The following is a 20,714-nucleotide window of genomic DNA, read 5'->3' on the forward strand; positions in this document are numbered from 1 at the left end:
AAAGATTCAAGCATCAAACTGATGGCATTGGTACAGGCACATCCTAATGTAGAGACCAGCAAGGTAATTTGGTAACTGATACAGATAGTGTGCTCAGGATATGGAAAGAACATTTCTCCAAACTGTTGGTATTCGATAGTAGCGAAGACGGCGAAGATACCACAGATCCAATCCCAGAAGATGGTATTGAATGTATACCGAGATGAGGTAAAGACGGCAATAAATCGGCTGAAGAACAATAAGGCAGCAGGAGCCGATGGCTTACCAGCCGAACTGTTCAAAACCGGAGGCAACACGATGATAAGGTGTATTCGTCAGCTAGTTAGCACCATCTGGCAGGAAGAACGAGTACCCGGCGATTGGATCCTGAGTATCCTGTGCCCCGTCCACAAGATAGGAGATTAGACTGTATGCTCTAACTATAGGGGCATAAGTCTACTCCCTATTGCCTGCAAGATCGTGTCAGGGATATTGTGCGAACGACTAAAGCCTATGGTCAACGAGATAATTGGACCATAGCAATGTGGCTTTAGACCTGGCAAGTCCACCATTGACCAGATATTTACCCTGCGGCAAATCCTAGAGAAGACCCAAGAGATGCAGATCGACATATATCACTTTTTGTCGATTATAAAGCAGCATTCGAGAGTCCCCTCCGATCAAAGGTATTCCATGCAATGTCTGCATTTGGTATCCCCGCAAAGCTCATCCGGCTTTGTAAGATGACATTAACTGATACTAGGTCCTCAGTTAAAATTGGAAAGAACCTCTCCGAAGAATTTTGTACCAAAAGAGGTTTCAGACAAGGAGACAGCCTTTCGAGTGACCTATTCAACAGTTTGCTGGAAAAGGTAATACGAGATGCAAATGTCAAAAGAAATGGCACAATTTACACCAATAGTAACATGTTACTTGCTTATGCTGATGACATAGACATCATGGGACGATCAGTAAAGGAAGTAACTGATACCTTTAGGAAGGTCGAAGCAGAATCTGCGAAAGTGGGTCTGGCGGTAAACGGCGAAAAGACCAAATTGATGGTGTCGACGCGCAATGTGTCCATTGAGCTCGGACCAACTGTTGAAGTTGGTTCCTATAATTTTGAGGTAGTAAAAGACTTCGTCTACCTCGACACCGCCGTAAACACAACTAACGACATCAGTTGTCAAATAAAAAGAAGAATTATATTGGCCAACAGATGCTAGTTTGGCTTAAGTAAGCAGTTTAAAAACAAAGCCACATTTCGTCAAACAAAAATAACGCTCTACAAAACACTGATACTATCCGTGCTGATGTATGGTTGCGAAGCCTGGGTACTTGCGCAAGCAGATAAGACAGTGCTTGGCGAGTTTGAGAGAAAAATTATTCGAAAGATCTACGGACCGATCTGCGTTGACGGTGAATATCAACGTCGTATGAACCACGAGCTGTATATAGTTAAACGTATCGAGATGCAGCGATTGCTTTGCCTAGGCCATATAATAAGAATGGGCGAAGACGAACCCGCTAAAAAGGCGTATAAATACGAACCGCTTGGTGGTGCACGCAGAATTGGCAGACCAAGGAATAGAAGGCGCAAACAAGTGGATGAAGAGATGAAAAGGCGCGGTATTCCAGAGTGCGAAGCAACAAATAGAGAGAATTGGAGATCTTTTCTTAGTTCGGCTTATGGAACAAATGTTCTGTAATGGGCCAGCTAAGTAAGTAAGTAAGGTCTGAGCCAAAAGAAACGACGGTTTTCCAGGTGACGTCATTTGTCAGGCCAGGTGACACGATGGTTATGTCTGGGGAACTGTGACTGTCGGATGTATACGTTCAGCAAGTCTACCTCAGTAGTTTCACAACTGACTGCTACTCCCATCGATTCTATGTACGGGTCAAGAGAGCCAGGTGAGATAGGTCCGTATTGAACAGATTGGTGCAATGGAAAAGCTTATCCCCCACCTCCACTTCTGGTGCTGAGCAACTATCGCAACAAACAGAAAATCGGGAGGTACAATGGGGGCAATGTGAAGGCGTGGACTTATGTCTACAAATTCGAGGTGGAAATTTTTGCACCCCCAATGAAGACTAAATAACAAATTTCAGCCATTTTGGTGGAACATTGAGACCACAACCTTCAAAATACCGAAAATCGGGAGGTACCGCTCTATGGGTGCTATATGAAGACGTAGTTCTATACCGACAAAATTCTGGCAAAAAGTTTTATACCGTTCGGGAGTTATCGTGCACACCAGCCGGACGGACAGTGCTAAATCGCCTGAATCGGATTTCATCCAAACATACTTTTGATACAAAAACATTATTTCCATGAGGAACATATTTGTGTAAATACCCTCTGTCTGAAGCCTGATGTTATGAAAACTCCACTCTAAAACTCAATTTTATTACCCTCTCAACTTCGTGGTATCGCTTACAATTTCAAATATCACTGTCAATTGAAAAATCTCTGGAATGTTTTAATGGAATACTTAACGCAACAAATATCCTCCCAATATTAGAATGTCTATTTGGGCAGCCGCAGCAGCACCACCACCTTGGTATCTAAGCGACAAAAAATCGTAACAAAAATGTCATTGGAAACCGGTAGGCTGGCAATAGGCGAGTGTAAGAATAGTTTTGTTAGTTATTTCATAAAACTTAAAAGTTTGTTTGTCTCTCTGTCTGTTTTTTTTTTTTTTGCGTTCATCCATCCATCTATCTGCGCTGTACATCTATGCTCTCTGGACGGAACATAGGCTCAGCGTGTCGTGTCCGTAACAATTAATACCATGGGCTTTGCTTGAATTTCTGTCTAAAGTGCTGACCGTTGTTGTTGTTGGTTTTGTGTTGTTTTATGTAATTTGTGTAATGATGACCAATTATGGAGGCGCAAATGAAAATGTTGTCTTTTCGATTCCCCGCCGCCATGCTGCAGCTATTACGGCAGCTTAAGTTTCAAAGAAGATTCGCATGTCTTTGGTGAATGAACCCAAAATGTAATGGACCAACCAAACGTCCGACCTACACCACTTAGTGTTTAGTGTTTGGAATTGACATTCTGGTATGTATTCTGCTTCTTCTTCTACATATCGTAATTATAAGTGATAATTGTTAGTAACAGATACACCATAGAGTCGTGGCCCGTCTGCACCATATTTGGAAGAAGAGACAATATTTAAATTTCATTTTAGTACCGCCAAAAGTGGCTAATGGAAAGAAGTTGCGGTTGGCTGGTTGGTGTTTAAATGGAAGAGGTTTGGTGTTTGTTTGCCAAATCGACGAATTCTTGACTAATGGCCAATACGCATGCCTCCTAATACACATGTAGATAAGGTGGCGTTTTGGGATAAACCTAAAAAGGAAATGAGGTGCGATTGGAAAAAAAGAGATTTGTTCACATGACACACCATTAGCTTAGCTAATAGGATAGCTATTTTAAATGAAGAAGTTATCCTTAAAAATATTCCTAAAATATCTACGGATTGTGGTTTGGTGATCTCCGGAAGTTTTTAATTTTTGTTTCTTTGGTCTGGAAGACCCTTCCAACAAATCTCCCTCTTCTCATTTAAAACTAATTTGTTTGCAACACTTATTACAATTCTACTTTATTTCTTCATTAATTCAGCCCACGAATGAACATGACCATCATCACCTTACCAGTCGAATGACCAATCCCTCCTTCTCTTTGCATTCCACCTTTTTCGTGCAGACAAAAATCACCATTTAAGGTGCTCATTAGTTTTGCCATCATTACAATTTCATAAGAAACTTTTACCACAATTGTAAAGTTTGGCCAAAATAAGAAAAAGGGTCTGGACATGGACGTGCAACTGGACTTGTTTCCTACTTCCAGTTGTCCCAATGCATCCGTATGTGTGTGTGTGTGTATGACTGACTGTATGCTGGCCAAACCAAACAAAAATTTCCAAACCAAAAATGGTTATAAAATCTCATCAATTTTGCCATTTTCGTAGACGTCGAAGTCGATGGTGGACAAACGGTTCCAATGACCATTGCCATAGAATGAATAACTGTGGCAGTTACGTTGTCGTCGTTGTTGTCTGCTGTCGCTTTTATGTTTATTATTACAACAATTCAATGGCCGCCAAGTGTCTGCAAAACTCATCCAGCAAACATTTCAATGCGTCCCATAATAATCGATACCCTCTCAAAAGGTTTCTCATAAACGCCTACACCCGCATCATGGCTGATGCCGCTGACCAGAAAAAGAAAGTGAAGACATAAAGGCCACATTCTTCTTTGTCTTGTCTTCCTTAACGATCAATCATTGATGATACCGTTGTTCGTTCATTCGGTGTCAGCCACCACAATTGTAACAGCTCCAAGAAAGGATTTTGTGGAAGAAAATAATGAAATATCGATTTTTAATAAGCGACTGGTTTTGGTGAGAGTTACAACCGCAGGGAAATAGGGGACATATTGTGAAAAGTAAACGAAATTTAGTTTAAAAATATTGCCTGTTCAAAAACGAATATCAGGAAGGGTCCTTGTTTCTTCAGGGGAAAAAACTTATCCTCTGTGATAAAGTTATGCCTGCTTGTGGATAAAGTTATCCACAACTGTGGATAAAGATATCCAAGCCTGTGGATAAAATTATCCACGTTTATTGATCAAATTATTCAAGTTTGTGGATAAAATTATCCACGATTGTGGATAAAATTATTTACGGTTGTGGATAAATTTATTCCCGATTATTAATAAAAATTAATCACGGATAATGGATAAAATCATTCACGATTGTGGATAAAATTATCCACTTTTGCGAATACAATTATCCGCGTTTGTGGATAAACTTAAACACGATTGTGGATAAAATCAACCGCGATTGTGGATAAATATATCAAGGCTGTGGATAAATATATCCACGCTTGTGGATAAATATATCCACGCTTGTGGATAAATATATCCACGCTTGTGGATAAATATATCCACGCTTGTGGATAAATATATCCACGCTTGTGGATAAATATATCCACGCTTGTGGATAAATATATCCACGCTTGTGGATAAATATATCCACGCTTGTGGATAAATATATCCACGCTTGTGGATAAATATATCCACGCTTGTGGATAAATATATCCACGCTTGTGGATAAATATATCCACGCTTGTGGATAAATATATCCACGCTTGTGGATGAAGATACCCACGCGTGTGGATAGAGATATCCACGCTTGTAGATAAAGATATCCTCGCTTGTAGATAAAGATATCCACGCTTGTGGATAAAAATATCCACGCTTGTGGATAAATATATCCACGCTTGTGGATAAATATATCCACGCTTGTGGATAAATATATCCACGCTTGTGGATAAATATATCCACGCTTGTGGATAAATATATCCACGCTTGTGGATAAATATATCCACGCTTGTGGATAAATATATCCACGCTTGTGGATAAATATATCCACGCTTGTGGATAAATATATCCACGCTTGTGTATAAATATATCCACGCTTGTGGATAAATATATCCACGCTTGTGGATAAATATATCCACGCTTGTGGATAAATACATCCACGCTTGTAGATAAATATATCCACGCTTGCTAATAAATATATCCACGCTTGCGGATAAATATATCCACACTTGCGGATAAATATATCCACGCTTGTGGATGAAGATATCCACGCTTGTGGACAAAGATATCCACGCTTGTGGATAAAAATATTCACGCTTGTGGATAAAAATATCCGCGATTATGGATAAAATTATCCAAGGTTGTGTAAAAATATATCCACGCTTGTGGATAAAAATATCCACGCTTGTGGATAAAAATATCCGCGATTATGGATAAAATTATCCAAGGTTGTGTAAAAATATATCCACGTTTTTGGATAAATATATCCACGCTTGTGGATAAATATATCCACGCTTGTGGATAAAAATATCCACGCTTGTGGATAAAAATATCCGCGATTATGGATAAAATTATCCAAGGTTGTGTAAAAATATATCCACGTTTTTGGATAAATATATCCACGCTTGTGGATAAATATATCCACGCTTGTGGATAAATATATCCACGCTTGTGGATAAAAATATCCACGCTTGTGGATAAAAATATCCGCGATTATGGATAAAATTATCCAAGGTTGTGTAAAAATATATCCACGTTTTTGGATAAATATATCCACGCTTGTGGATAAATATATCCACGCTTGTGGATAAATATATTCACGCTTGTGGATAAATATATCCACGCTGCTGGATAAATATATCCACGCTTGTGGATAAATATATCCACGCTTGTGGATAAATATATCCACGCTTGTGGATAAATATATCCACGCTTGTGGATAAATATATCCACGCTTGTGGATAAATATATCCACGCTTGTGGATAAATATATCCACGCTTGTGGATAAATATATCCACGCTTGTGGACAAATATATCCACGCTTGTGGATAAATATATCCACGCTTGTGGATAAATATATCCACGCTTGTGGATAAATATATCCACGCTTGTGGATAAATATATCCACGCTTGTGGATAAATATATCCACGCTTGTGGATAAATATATCCACGCTTGTGGATAAATATATCCACGCTTGTGGATAAATATATCCACGCTTGTGGATAAATATATCCACGCTTGTGGATAAATATATCCACGCTTGTGGATAAATATATCCACGCTTGTGGATAAATATATCTACGCTTGTGGATAAATATATCCACGATTGTGGATAAATATATCCACGCTTGTGGATAAATATATCCACGCTTGAGGATAAATATATCCACGCTTGTGGATAAATATATCCACGCTTGTGGATAAATATATCCACACTTGTGGATAAATATATCCACGCTTGTGGATAAATATATCCACACTTGTGGATAAATATATCCACGCTTGTGGATAAATATATCCACGCTTGTGGATAAATATATCCACGCTTGTGGATAAATATATCCACGCTTGTGGATAAATATATCCACGCTTGTGGATAAATATATCCACACTTGTGGATAAATATATCCACGCTTGTGGATAAATATATCCACGCTTGTGGATAAATATATCCACGCTTGTGGATAAATATATCCACGCTTGTGGATAAATATATCCACGCTTGTGGATAAATATATCCACGCTTGTGGATAAATATATTCACGCTTGTGGATAAATATATTCACGCTTGTGGATAAATATATCCACGCTTGTGGATAAATATATCCACGCTTGTGGATAAATATATCCACGCTTGTGGATAAATTTATCCACGCTTGTGGATAAATATATCCACGCTTGTGGATAAATATATCCACGCTTGTGGAAAAAGTTATTCACGCTTGTGGATAAAGTTATCCACGCTTGTGGATAAATATATTCACGCTTGTGGATAAATATATCCACGCTTGTGGATAAATATATCCACGCTTGTGGATAAATATATCCACGCTTGTGGATAAATATATCCACGCTTGTGGAAAAAGTTATTCACGCTTGTGGATAAAGTTATCCACGCTTGTGGATAAATATATCCACGCTTGTGGATAAATATATCCACACTTGTGGATAAAGATATCCACGCTTGTGGATAAAGATATCCACGCTTGTGGATAAAGATATCCACGCTTGTGGATAAATATATCCACGCTTGTGGATAAATATATCCACGCTTGTGGATAAATATATCCACACTTGTGGATAAATATATCCACGCTTGTGGATAAATATATCCACGCTTGCGGATAAATATATCCACGCTTGTGGATAAATATATCCACGCTTGTGGATAAATATATCCACGCTTGTGGATCAATATATCCACGCTTGTGGATCAATATATCTACACTTGTGGATAAATATATCCACGCTTGTGGATAAATATATCTACGCTTGTGGATAAATATATCTACGCTTGTGGATAAATATATCCACGCTTGTGGATAAATATATCTACGATTGTGGATAAATATATCCACGCTTGTGGATAAATATATCCACGCTTGTGGATAAATATTTCCACGCTTGCGGATAAATATATCCACGCTTGTGGATAAAACTATCCACGTTTGTGGATAAATATATCCACGCTTGTGGATAAAAATATCCACACTTGTGGATAAAAATATCCGCGATTATGGATAAAATTATCCAAGGTTGTGTATAAATATATCCACGTTTGTGGATAACTGTATCCACGTTTGTGGATAAATGTATCCACGTTTGTGGATAAATGTATCCACGTTTGTGGATAAATGTATCCACGCTTGTGGATAAATATATCCACGCTTGTGGATAAATATATCCACGCTTGTGGATAAATATATCCACGCTTGTGGATAAATATATCCACGCTTGTGGATAAATATATCCACACTTGTGGATAAATATATCCACGCTTGTGGATAAATATATCCACGCTTGAGAATAAATATATCCACGCTTGTGGATAAATATATCCACGCTTGTGGATAAATATATCCACGCTTGTGGATAAATATATCCACGCTTGTGGATAAATATATCCACGCTTGTGGATAAATATATCCACGCTTGTGGATAAATATATCCACGCTTGTGGATAAATATATCCACGCTTGTGGATAAATATATCCACGCTTGTGGATAAATATATCCACGCTTGTGGATAAATATATCCACGCTTGTGGATAAATATATCCACGCTTGTGGATAAATATATCCACGCTTGTGGATAAATATATCCACGCTTGTGGATAAATATATCCACGCTTGTGGATAAATATATCCACGCTTGTGGATAAATATATCCACGCTTGTGGATAAATATATCCACGCTTGTGGATAAATATATCCACGCTTGTGGATAAATATATCCACGCTTGTGGATAAATATATCCACGCTTGTGGATAAATATATCCACGCTTGTGGATAAATATATCCACGCTTGTGGATAAATATATCCACGCTTGTGGATAAATATATCCACGCTTGTGGATAAATATATCCACGCTTGTGGATAAATATATCCACGCTTGTGGATAAATATATCCACGCTTGTGGATAAATATATCCACGCTTGTGGATAAATATATCCACGCTTGTGGATAAATATATCCACGCTTGTGGATAAATATATCCACGCTTGTGGATAAATATATCCACGCTTGTGGATAAATATATCCACGCTTGTGGATAAATATATCCACGCTTGTGGATAAATATATCCACGCTTGTGGATAAATATATCCACGCTTGTGGATAAATATATCCACGCTTGTGGATAAATATATCCACGCTTGTGGATAAATATATCCACGCTTGTGGATAAATATATCCACGCTTGTGGATAAATATATCCACGCTTGAGGATAAATATATCCACGCTTGTGGAAAAATATATCCACGCTTGTGGATAAATATATCCACGCTTGTGGATAAATATATCCACGCTTGTGGATAAATATATCCACGCTTGTGGATAAATATATCCACGCTTGTGGATAAATATATCCACGCTTGTGGATGAATATATCCACGCTTGTGGATAAATATATCCACGCTTGTGGTTAAAAATATGCACGCTAGTGAATAAATATATCCACGCTTGTGGACAAAGTTATCCACGCTTGTGGAAATAGTTATTCACGCTTGTGGATAAAGTTATCCACGGTTGTGGACTGTAAGTACATTCGCTATATTTTATATTTGATTCTGCTTCCAAAATAGGCAAAATGTATTTCCTACTGTACGTTGTTTTGTTACATTTTAAAATAATAAAAACAAAATCTAGTATTTTCTAGAACTGATTCAGAGTAGATCAGGGAATGATAGTTTCATTCTCGGAAGTACGTTTTTGTTGTAATGCATAACGAAAACAAACTATATTGAAATTATATAATCCCCCATAAAATGTAAGTTTATCGAAGATAAAAATTCAATTGGTAGAACGTAACCAGTTTACCCTAGGTCATGTCCACCTTCCAGTTAAAAAACTATTAAAAAATCTTTACTATTTTATGGTTGGCTAGAACACAATTTTAATCCCCCCATAATTACATTTTAAATAGGTGATTTGTAAAATGATCCCCTGTTTCAAATGGCCAACCATTTCCCACACCCGAACAACACCAACCAACCGACGAAGATGATAACAAATTATTGGTCGTCCACACGAAAACAAAAATACCATTTCTAAAATGCCGCCAAACTAATGCTTAACCGCATTCAATCCCGTCCAGAGCCGTCAAACATTCATCCATCTATCTGGACAGCCAGCTAATGTTATGTGTTGGTGCTGCTGCTGCTGCATGCCTGCGAACTGAATCGGGTGTCAATGTGAATAGATATTGGGGGAATGGTTTAGTTTAAGAGCTCTTTGAACGTGGTGCATTACAACATTTTTCATGGCTGCTTCTTTAAGCTGCCTGCATTGTAGTCCGCCTCACTTTGTTTTTTAGCTGCCAGCATTTACGTTCGTCTTCCATTGCAAAGCGGCGTGTAAAACTACAACAACGAGTTTATCGTTTAAATAGCTTAAGGTCATTAGTAGCAAAAATCCCTCGAACCAGTTTCCGAGCAATTTATTTTCATTTTATTAAACAGAGAGAGAGAGTGTCTGAGGCACGAAGTGAGGCCGCTGAAGATCTGCATACCGTACATTTCTACATACATTTTTATGGCATGTTAAACATGAAACTAATGACACTTAAACAGATACGACGACGACAACGGCGAAGACCATGACCAGGCTGTTTGCTGTCAAGGCAAGCGCCCATTAATAGGTGTTAAATGTTTTCTGTTTTCTTTTAACGCAAAAGGTTAAAATCAGAGCAAAGGTTACGATGGGAAGATTTGCAATGTTGTCGTCGTCGTGCCAGAGAAATTTTGTGAGTTATCACACTCACGAAGTTAACTTTCGCCAGGCTTTAAGTTTTTGTTGATGTGGTTGCTTGTGCAAATTAAGAAATTCATTTGTCCAGGCCAAAATGATTGGCGTGTTAAGAGAAAGGGTCAACCGTGGAATGAAGGCTGTGACAGTGGGGTTAAAATGAAGCAATTCATTCTTCAATGTGGCTTTATTCACAAGCGCTGAAAACCGTATCCACAAGAGTGGATAACCTTATCCATAAGCGTGGATATCCTTACCCACAAGCGCGGATAACCTCATCCACAAGCGTGGATAACCTTATCTACAAGCGTGGATAACCTTATCTACAAGCGTGGATAACCGTATCCACAAGAGTGGATAACCTTATCCATAAGCGTGGATATCCTTACCCACAAGCGCGGATAACCTCATCCACAAGCGTGGATAACCTTATCTACAAGCGTGGATAACCTTATCTACAAGCGTGGATAACCTTATCCACAAGCGTGGATAATATTATCCAAAAGCGTGGATAATATTATCCAAAAGCGTAGATAATCTTATCCGAAAGCGTGGATAACCTTATCTACAAGCGTGGATAACCTTATCCACAAGCGTGGATAATATTATCCAAAAGCGTGGATAATATTATCCAAAAGCGTAGATAATCTTATCCGAAAGCGTGGATAACCTTATCCACAAACGTGGATAACCTTATCCACAAGAGTGGATAACCTTATCCACAAGCGTGGATAACCTTATCAACAAGCGCGGATAACCTCATCCACAAGCGTGGATAACCTTATCCACAAACGTGGATAACCTTATCCATAAGCGTGGATATCCTTACCCACAAGCGCGGATAACCTCATCCACAAGCGTGGATAACCTTATCCACAAACGTGGATAACCTTATCCACAAGAGTGGATAACCTTATCCACAAGCGTGGATAACCTTATCAACAAGCGTGGATAACCTTATCTACAAGCGTGGATAACCTTATCTACAAGCGTGGATAACCTTATCTACAAGCGTGGATAACCTTATCCACAAGCGTGGATAATATTATCCAAAAGCGTGGATAATATTATCCAAAAGCGTAGATAATCTTATCCGAAAGCGTGGATAACCTTATCCACAAACGTGGATAAACTTATGCACAAGTGTGGATACCCTTATCCACAAGCGTGGATAATCTTATCCAAAAGCGTGGATAATCTTATCCAAAAGCGTGGTTAACCTTATCCACAAGCGTGAATAACCTTATCCACAAGCGTGATTAGCCTTATCCACATGCGTGGATAACCTTATCCACAAGCGTGGATAACCTTATCCACAAGCGTGGATAACCTTATCCACAAGCGTGGATAACCTTATCCACAAGCGTGGATAACCTTATCCACAAGCGTGGATAACCTTATCCACAAGCGTGGATAACCTTATCCACAAGCGTGGATAACCTTATCCACAAGCGTGGATAACCTTATCCACAAGCGTGGATAACCTTATCCACAAGCGTGGATAACCTTATCCACAAGCGTGGATAACCTTATCCACAAGCGTGGATAACCTTATCCACAAGCGTGGATAACCTTATCCACAAGCGTGGATAACCTTATCCACAAGCGTGGATAACCTTATCCACAAGCGTGGATAACCTTATCCACGAGGGTGGATAACCTTACACACAAGTGTGGATAACCTTATCTACGAGCGTGGATAACATTACCCGCAAGAGTGGATAACATTACCATTATCCACAAAAGTGGATAAACTTACCTTATCCACAAGCGTGGATAACCTTATCCACAAGCGTGGATAACCTTATCCACAAGCGTGGATAACCTTATCCACAAGCGTGGATAACCTTATCCACAAGCGTGGATAACCTTATCCAAAGCGTGGATAACCTTATCCACAAGCGTGGTTAACCTTATCCACAAGCGTGGTTAACCTTATCTACAAACGTGGATTAACTTATCCACAAGCGTGGATAACATTATCCACAAGCGTGGATAACATTATCCAGAAGCGTGGATAACATTATCCACAAGCGTGGATAACATTACCCGCAAGAGTGGATAACATTACCATTATCCACAAAAGTGGATAAACTTACCTTATCCACAAGCGTGGATAACCTTATCCACAAGCGTGGATAACCTTATCCACAAGCGTGGATAACCTTATCCACAAGCGTGGATAACCTTATCCACAAGCGTGGATAACCTTATCCACAAGCGTGGATAACCTTATCCAAAGCGTGGATAACCTTATCCACAAGCGTGGTTAACCTTATCCACAAGCGTGGTTAACCTTATCTACAAACGTGGATTAACTTATCCACAAGCGTGGATAACATTATCCACAAGCGTGGATAACATTATCCAGAAGCGTGGATAACATTATCCACAAGCGTGGATAACATTATCCAGAAGCGTGGATAACATTATCCAGAAGCGTGGATAACATTATCCACAAACGTGGATAACCTTATCCACAAGCGTGGATAACCTTATCCACAAGCGTGGATAATATTATCCAAAAGCGTGGATAATATTATCCAAAAGCGTAGATAATCTTATCCGAAAGCGTGGATAACCTTATCCACAAACGTGGATAAACTTATGCACAAGTGTGGATACCCTTATCCACAAGCGTGGATAATCTTATCCAAAAGCGTGGATAACCTTATCTACAAACGTGGATAACATTATGCACAAGCGTGGATAACCTTATCCACAAGCGTGGATAACCTTATCCACAAGCGTGGATAACCTTATCCACAAGCGTGGATTACCTTATCCACAAGCATGGATAACTTTATTCACAAACATGGATAATTTTATCCACAAACGTGGATAACTTTGTCCACAAACGTGGATAACTTTGTCCACAAACATGGATAAACTTATCCACGAGAATGAATAACTTTTTGAAAGAAAGGGTGCTACTGTAGACTCTATCTGAAAGAACGGGTACCAGTATAGACCCTTTCTGAAAGAAAGGCTGCTGCTATAGAGCCTTTCTGAAAGAAAAGGTGCTACTTTTGAACCTTTCTGAAAGAAAGGGTGATACTTCAGACCCTTTCTGAAAGAAAGGGTGCTACTATAGACTCTATCTGTAAGAAAGGGTGCTACTATAGACTCTATCTGTAAGAAAGGTTGCTACTATAGACTCTATCTGTAAGAAAGGGTGCTACTATAGACCCTTTCTGAAAGAAAGGGTGATACTGCAGACCCTTTCTGAAAGAAAGGGTGATACTAGAGACCCTTTCTGAAAGAAAGGATGCTACTAAAGACCCTTTCTGAAAGAAAGGATGCTACTAGAGACCCTTTCTGAAAGAAAGGATGCTACTAGAGACCCTTTCTGAAAGAAAGGATGCTACTATGGACCCTTTCTGAAAGAAAGGGTGATACTGCAGACCCTTTCTGAAAGAAAGGGTGATACTAGAGACCCTTTCTGAAAGAAAGGATGCTACTAAAGACCCTTTCTGAAAGAAAGGATGCTACTATAGACCCTTTCTGAAAGAAATGGTGCTACTATAGACCCTTTCTGAAAGAAAGGGTCATACTGCAGACCCTTTCTGAAAGAAAGGCTGCTGCTATAGAGCCTTTCTGAAAGAAAAGGTGCTACTTTAGACCCTTTCTGAAAGAAATGGTGCTACTATAGACCCTTTCTGAAAGAAAGGGTGATACTAGAGACCCTTTCTGAAAGAAAGGATGCTACTAAAGACCCTTTCTGAAAGAAAGGATGCTACTATAGACTCTATCTGTAAGAAAGGGTGCTACTATACTCTATCTGTAAGAAAGGGTGCTACTATACTCTATCTGTAAGAAAGGGTGATACTATAGACCCTTTCTGAAAGAAAGGGTGATACTAGAGACCCTTTCTGAAAGAAAGGATGCTACTTTCTTTCAGAAAGGGTCATACTGCAGACCCTTTCTGAAAGAAAGGCTGCTGCTATAGAGCCTTTCTGAAAGAAAAGGTGCTACTTTAGACCCTTTCTGAAAGAAATGGTGCTACTATAGACCCTTTCTGAAAGAAAGGGTGATACTAGAGACCCTTTCTGAAAGAAAGGATGCTACTAAAGACCCTTTCTGAAAGAAAGGATGCTACTAGAGACCCTTTCTGAAAGAAAGGATGCTACTATGGACCCTTTCTGAAAGAAAGGGTGATACTGCATACCCTTTCTGAAAGAAAGGGTGATACTAGAGACCCTTTCTGAAAGAAAGGATGCTACTAAAGACCCTTTCTGAAAGAAAGGATGCTACTATAGACCCTTTCTGAAAGAAATGGTGCTACTATAGACCCTTTCTGAAAGAAAGGGTGATACTAGAGACCCTTTCTGAAAGAAAGGATGCTACTAAAGACCCTTTCTGAAAGAAAGGGTCATACTGCAGACCCTTTCTGAAAGAAAGGCTGCTGCTAGAGAGCCTTTCTGAAAGAAAAGGTGCTACTTTAGACCCTTTCTGAAAGAAATGGTGCTACTATAGACCCTTTCTGAAAGAAAGGGTGGTACTAGAGACCCTTTCTGAAAGAAAGGATGCTACTAAAGACCTTTTCTGAAAGAAATGGTGCTACTATAGACCCTTTCTGAAAGAAAGGGTGATACTAGAGACCCTTTCTGAAAGAAAGGATGCTACTAAAGACCCTTTCTGAAAGAAAGGATGCTACTATAGACCCTTTCTGAAAGAAATGGTGCTACTATAGACCCTTTCTGAAAGAAAGGGTGATACTAGAGACCCTTTCTGAAAGAAAGGATGCTACTAAAGACCCTTTCTGAAAGAAAGGATGCTACTATAGACTCTATCTGTAAGAAAGGGTGCTACTATACTCTATCTGTAAGAAAGGGTGATACTATAGACCCTTTCTGAAAGAAAGGGTGATACTAGAGACATTTTCTTTCAGAAAGGCTGCTGCTATAGAGCCTTTCTGAAAGAAAATGTGCTACTTTAGACTTTTTCTGAAAGAAATGGTGCTACTAAAGACCTTTTCTGAAAGAAAGGGTGGTACTAGAGACCCTTTCTGAAAGAAAGGATGCTACTAAAGACCTTTTCTGAAAGAAAGGATGCTACAATAGACCCTTTCTGAAAGAAAGGGTCATACTGCAGACCCTTTCTAAAAGAAAGGCTGCTGCTATAGAGCCTTTCTTAAAGAAAAGGTGCTACTTTAGATCCTTTCTGAAAGAAATGGTGCTACTATAGACCCTTTCTGAAAGAAAGGGTGATACTAGAGACCCTTTCTGAAAGAAAGGATGCTACTAAAGACCCTTTCTGAAAGAAAGGATGCTACTATAGACTCTATCTGTAAGAAAGGGTGCTACTATACTCTATCTGTAAGAAAGGGTGCTACTATAGACCCTTTCTGAAAGAAATGGTGATACTGCAAACCCTTTCTGAAAGAAAGGATGCTACTATAGACCCTTTCTGAAAGAAGGGGTGCTACTATAGACTCTATCTGTAAGAAAGGGTGCTACTATAGACTCTATCTGTAAGAAAGGGTGCTACTAGAGACCCTTTCTGAAAGAAAGGATGCTACTATGGACCCTTTCTTAAAGAAAGGGTGATAATACAGACCCTTTTGTGAAAGAAAGGGTGATAATACAGACCCTTTTGTGAAAGAAAGGGTGCTACTATAGACCCTCTCTGAAAGAAAAGGTGCTACTGCAGACCCTTTCTGAAAGAAAGGGTGCTACTATGGACCCTTTCTTAAAGAAAGGGTGATAATACAGACCCTTTTGTGAAAGAAAGGGTGATAATACAGACCCTTTTCTGAAAGAAAGGGTGCTACTATAGACCCTCTCTGAAAGAAAAGGTGCTACTGCAGACCCTTTCTGAAAGAAAGGGTGCTACTATAGACTCTTTCTGAAAGAAAAGGTGCTACTATAGACCCTTTCGGAAAGAAAGGGTGCTACTGTTGACCCTTTCTAAAAGAAAGGGTGCTTCTAATATTAGACCCATATATCTTCGTCTGAGTTGTTATAGAAGACTAATGAATGTGTGCATTGGTTTGGTGAATAGCTTCGAAGCTTATACTGAAAACTACTTTTCCTTGGTACTTATATACAAAAGCATACCCTTTGCCCTTCAGATACATATTTACATACATGCTTTAAATTCAACACCATTACTCTTTAAACAGCAAAAAGGAGCCACAGAACAAACATTAACTATCAAATGAGTTTATTACGTGTATTTGTAATGTTATGAAAACCCACTCCCTGCCTTAAAAATCCATGGACTACGACAACATCAAAGAACGGCATTTACAAAATGTGACGGTGAGATTCTACCAAAAATCCCAAAAATGGGGGTTTATTTCACCTTCAACGCAAACAAAGGCTATAATTTGGAAATTTTAACACACACACACCTATGAGAGAACATAACCCCTTTGTTCAACAAGCCCTGCCAGCCTGGGATGCGTGTGAAAAACACTTGTTTTGAAACTGCCTTTCAACACCAAGAGGCATGTTGGTCATTCTGTTGCTCATTTGTTCTGTTGATCATTCTTTGGTCATTTTACCAAGAAAGTTAGACCACCCTGGGCGGGAGACAATGCTGATCAATGTACTCATGCATTCATCAAACAGGAGAAGAAGAACAAGACCTGTATCAAGGTTGTTGAAGAATTTCTTCTATAACAACATGTTTTGTGTGTGTTTACTCTTCTCATAGAAATGGAGAACTTGTTCGGTCTTTTTACACATCTTTTGTTTGTGGCCAGCGGAAAATTTAAAGCAAATCAAGTCAACCCCCCCAATGGAGAATCATTGTAGCAAGACTTCATCTTCTTCTTGGTCGTCTGCAGTTGTCTGAAGAGAGAATTCTATAGAATTGGAAGATCCATGGATGGTTGAATGGATAAATTTGAATAATTACTTTGTTCATCATTTGTAATAATTTTCTATGGTTTTCGATTTTCTTTTTTTAAAGACGCGGAACGGCGACAATATGACTTAATTGCTTTGGACGATAAAAGCCACAAACGGGATAATGGGGCATATGAAATAATTTTGTCAGTTGAGTACAATAGAATTTTTTCGTAATGAAAAATTATGTTAATAGATGTGACCTAAACTTCCCTTATTGGTGGAATATTAAATAAAACATAAAAGAAAATGACAGATATTTCGGGTAAGTGAAAAAAAAAAACTATTTTAAAATACTTTAGAGGTCTACTTCCATGGGATGTCGTATCGCTGTTAGAAGCAGCGAAATGAGAAATTAGTTTTACAAGGAAGTGAAGAAGGTTATTATAGTACTTTGTGGACGTTCCTTCTAATCCTTAATAACCTCTAGGTAGGTATAAGAAACCAGTAGGTCTTCTTATAGAAGAGCTACCGATCTCCTATTAGAAAGCCTTCTTCCTCCTATTAGAAGATGAGAAAACCTGCTTGTCTTCTATGAGAAGATCTACAAGACTTTCATGAGAAGTGTTTATGTCATCCTCAAATCATTTCTTTATTCACAATTGCAATTTCTTTCTTTCAAGGCCTATCGCATGTCCCCCTTGGGTATATCAATATATCACATAGCAAATTTATGACCACAACAATTTAATGTCAAGCATCATCTGTCAAATTAAAATCATCATTTATCATTTTCCTATGATAATATAAAAGTACTTGCAGGAGCAGGCAAAATCTTTGCACAAGGAAGTTCAAACAAAAAAGCAGAAGAAAAAACTTTTACGAACTCTTGTAACATTTTAATTAAATATTCTTTTTCTTAAAAGCATCGACTTCTCTGGCGGCGACGAGACTTGCAATATTGCCCTTTAAATTCTCCATAAAATGGTCGATGAAAATGTCGCTCAAATTACGGAAGAGAATGGATGGATGCTGGTTGGTGGCTAGACCAATAACCATCATCCGCATATGTGGTGCTAAAAACAAGTGCATAAAGATAGCCGAACATTGGTGGTGAAAGACAACTGATGCCATGATACACAAGAACGCTGTGCGATCTTCTTCTTGTTGCCTTTCCAGTGAATGTCAGAAACTGAAAACAAATTGGAGCCACAAGCACATGGCATAGCCCTAGCCATAGCCCTAGCAGAGTAATAAACAAATTAAATGTCTTCATAAATATTGGCATAATTAAAAAAGCAATGCAAATACCAACATCAGAGGGTTACAAAAAATACTTTCATAATTTGTGTGGAATTTTTTCTTTTAATTTTTTTTTTCTACTCGATAAGGTTTCTCTCAAGGAATTTAAACATAAATGGAACTTTCTATCATGGTTTTCCAAAGACAACCCAGGAGAGGACAATTAATTTTTAATAGCAGAAAATATGAACTTCAAGATTCCCATAATCAAAGTGAAGTTTATTTTTATTTTTTATGATAATAAAAAATACACTCAAAGAATTAGGTATAAAACTTACCGGTCAAGGCATAGTAGTTTCAGAAGTGTACAACTGCAAAGGAAAGGAAGAAGCGATTTAGATTTGCGAGATAAAAATTTAAACAATTATTATATTAAATTATGGACAAAGAATTAGCTATAAGGCTCTCTCTTACATGATGGGTGACGTAAGGAATGGAAGATACCAAGGAACGGTCCTGACCGGTTTAACATGGCAAAGCCCAGGATTTATCTTCGTCCCTCTTTCATCTCAAGTGGACACTGACCTCCCTGTGGTGTCACCTGGGGAACTGAATTTAACACCCGTTAAAGGTAGTGAGCTAACATGTGCCGCGCGTTCACCCATAAGAACGTTAAAAACTTGGGCTTGAGCGTCGAAAGAAAACAAAAACAAACCGCTCTAAGGTTGACGAACCCCGCAAACGTTTTAAGGACCATGATCTGCGAATCTGCACCTGGAATGTTCGCACACTTTATACCGACATTACTGCCTTACAGGAAATACGATGGAATGGGAAAGGCGTCACAACAACACCTAAAGGTGACGCACTGTATTATAGCTGCCATGACGTAAAGCATGAGTTTTGTTGCGGATTTGTAAAACATCTGGTATCCAGCTTCACCCCAGTGAATGAAAGACTTGCTGCAATTCGAATAAAAGCTAAATTCTTCAACATCAGCTCTATTTGCGCTCATGCTCCCACATAAAAACAAGGACGAACAGACCAAAGATATATTTTACGAGCGCTTAGAAGAAACACAGGGCAACGGTCCCCTGTCGGTCATCTCGATATTCATAGGGGCACCTGGCTGTCTCCAGATCAAAGAACAAGTAATCAAATTGATCATGTTGTGATAGATGTAAGACATTCATCGAGCGTTTTGGATGTACGATCGTTCCGAGGCGCAAACATTGATTCGGACCACTACCTTGTTGCAGCAAAAGTACGCACCCGCTTAAACGTAGCAAACAAAGTACGAGAGAGAAATGGAAAAGCGGGAGTGTGAAAAAATCCAGATGTACAGGAGCCAGAATGAAGTCCGAAAATTCTACTTAGAGTGAAACATCAAACAGAGGGCTTTGGTACAGGCGCATCCTCCTGTAGAGACCAGCAAGGTAATCTGGTAACAGATACAGATAGCGTGCTCAGGATATGGAAGGAACATTTTTCCAATCTGCTGGTATCCAATAGTAGCGAAGACGATGTTACTACAGATCCAATCCCAGAAGGTGGTATAGAATGTATACCACCCCATCAAGATGAGGTAAAACAAGTAAAAAAGTGTCAGTCGGCTTTGCCGACAGATATATACCCTCAGCCAATGTGAAGCGAAACTTTCACCTACGGACAGATCGAATGTATTTAAGGTCTCTTCAGAATTTTGGACATTTGAACTTGACGACAAAAATTTGGATTAGGAATTAACTGCACTAAGACACAAATGTTGAACCTTTGTGAGGGAGGTACCCTTAGGGAGGACCGATATGGGCCATTTTAGAAGTTAAACTATATTTTG

General features: G+C 38.9%; 2 protein-coding genes across 6 annotated transcripts in view; one reads left to right on the forward strand and one right to left on the reverse strand.

Annotated features, from left to right (window-relative positions):
- LOC141393617 (non-lysosomal glucosylceramidase) overlaps window positions 1-20,714 on the forward strand; it is a 596,987-nt gene that overhangs the window by 496,822 nt on the left and 79,451 nt on the right. The gene's annotated exons all lie outside the window — the stretch shown is intronic.
- Window positions 1-20,714, reverse strand: part of wb (wing blister) — a 404,943-nt gene that overhangs the window by 297,045 nt on the left and 87,184 nt on the right. For all 3 annotated transcript variants that reach the window (XM_073966879.1, XM_073966880.1, XM_073966883.1), the window contains exon 3: window positions 19,216-19,248. The gene's annotated coding sequence lies outside the window, so the exon portion shown is untranslated. The remainder of the gene's footprint in view (window positions 1-19,215; window positions 19,249-20,714) is intronic.

Source organism: Musca autumnalis, unplaced genomic scaffold (assembly GCF_047663935.1).
Source record: "Musca autumnalis isolate F117 unplaced genomic scaffold, ASM4766393v1 scaffold_2, whole genome shotgun sequence".
Taxonomy (NCBI): domain Eukaryota; kingdom Metazoa; phylum Arthropoda; class Insecta; order Diptera; family Muscidae; genus Musca; species Musca autumnalis.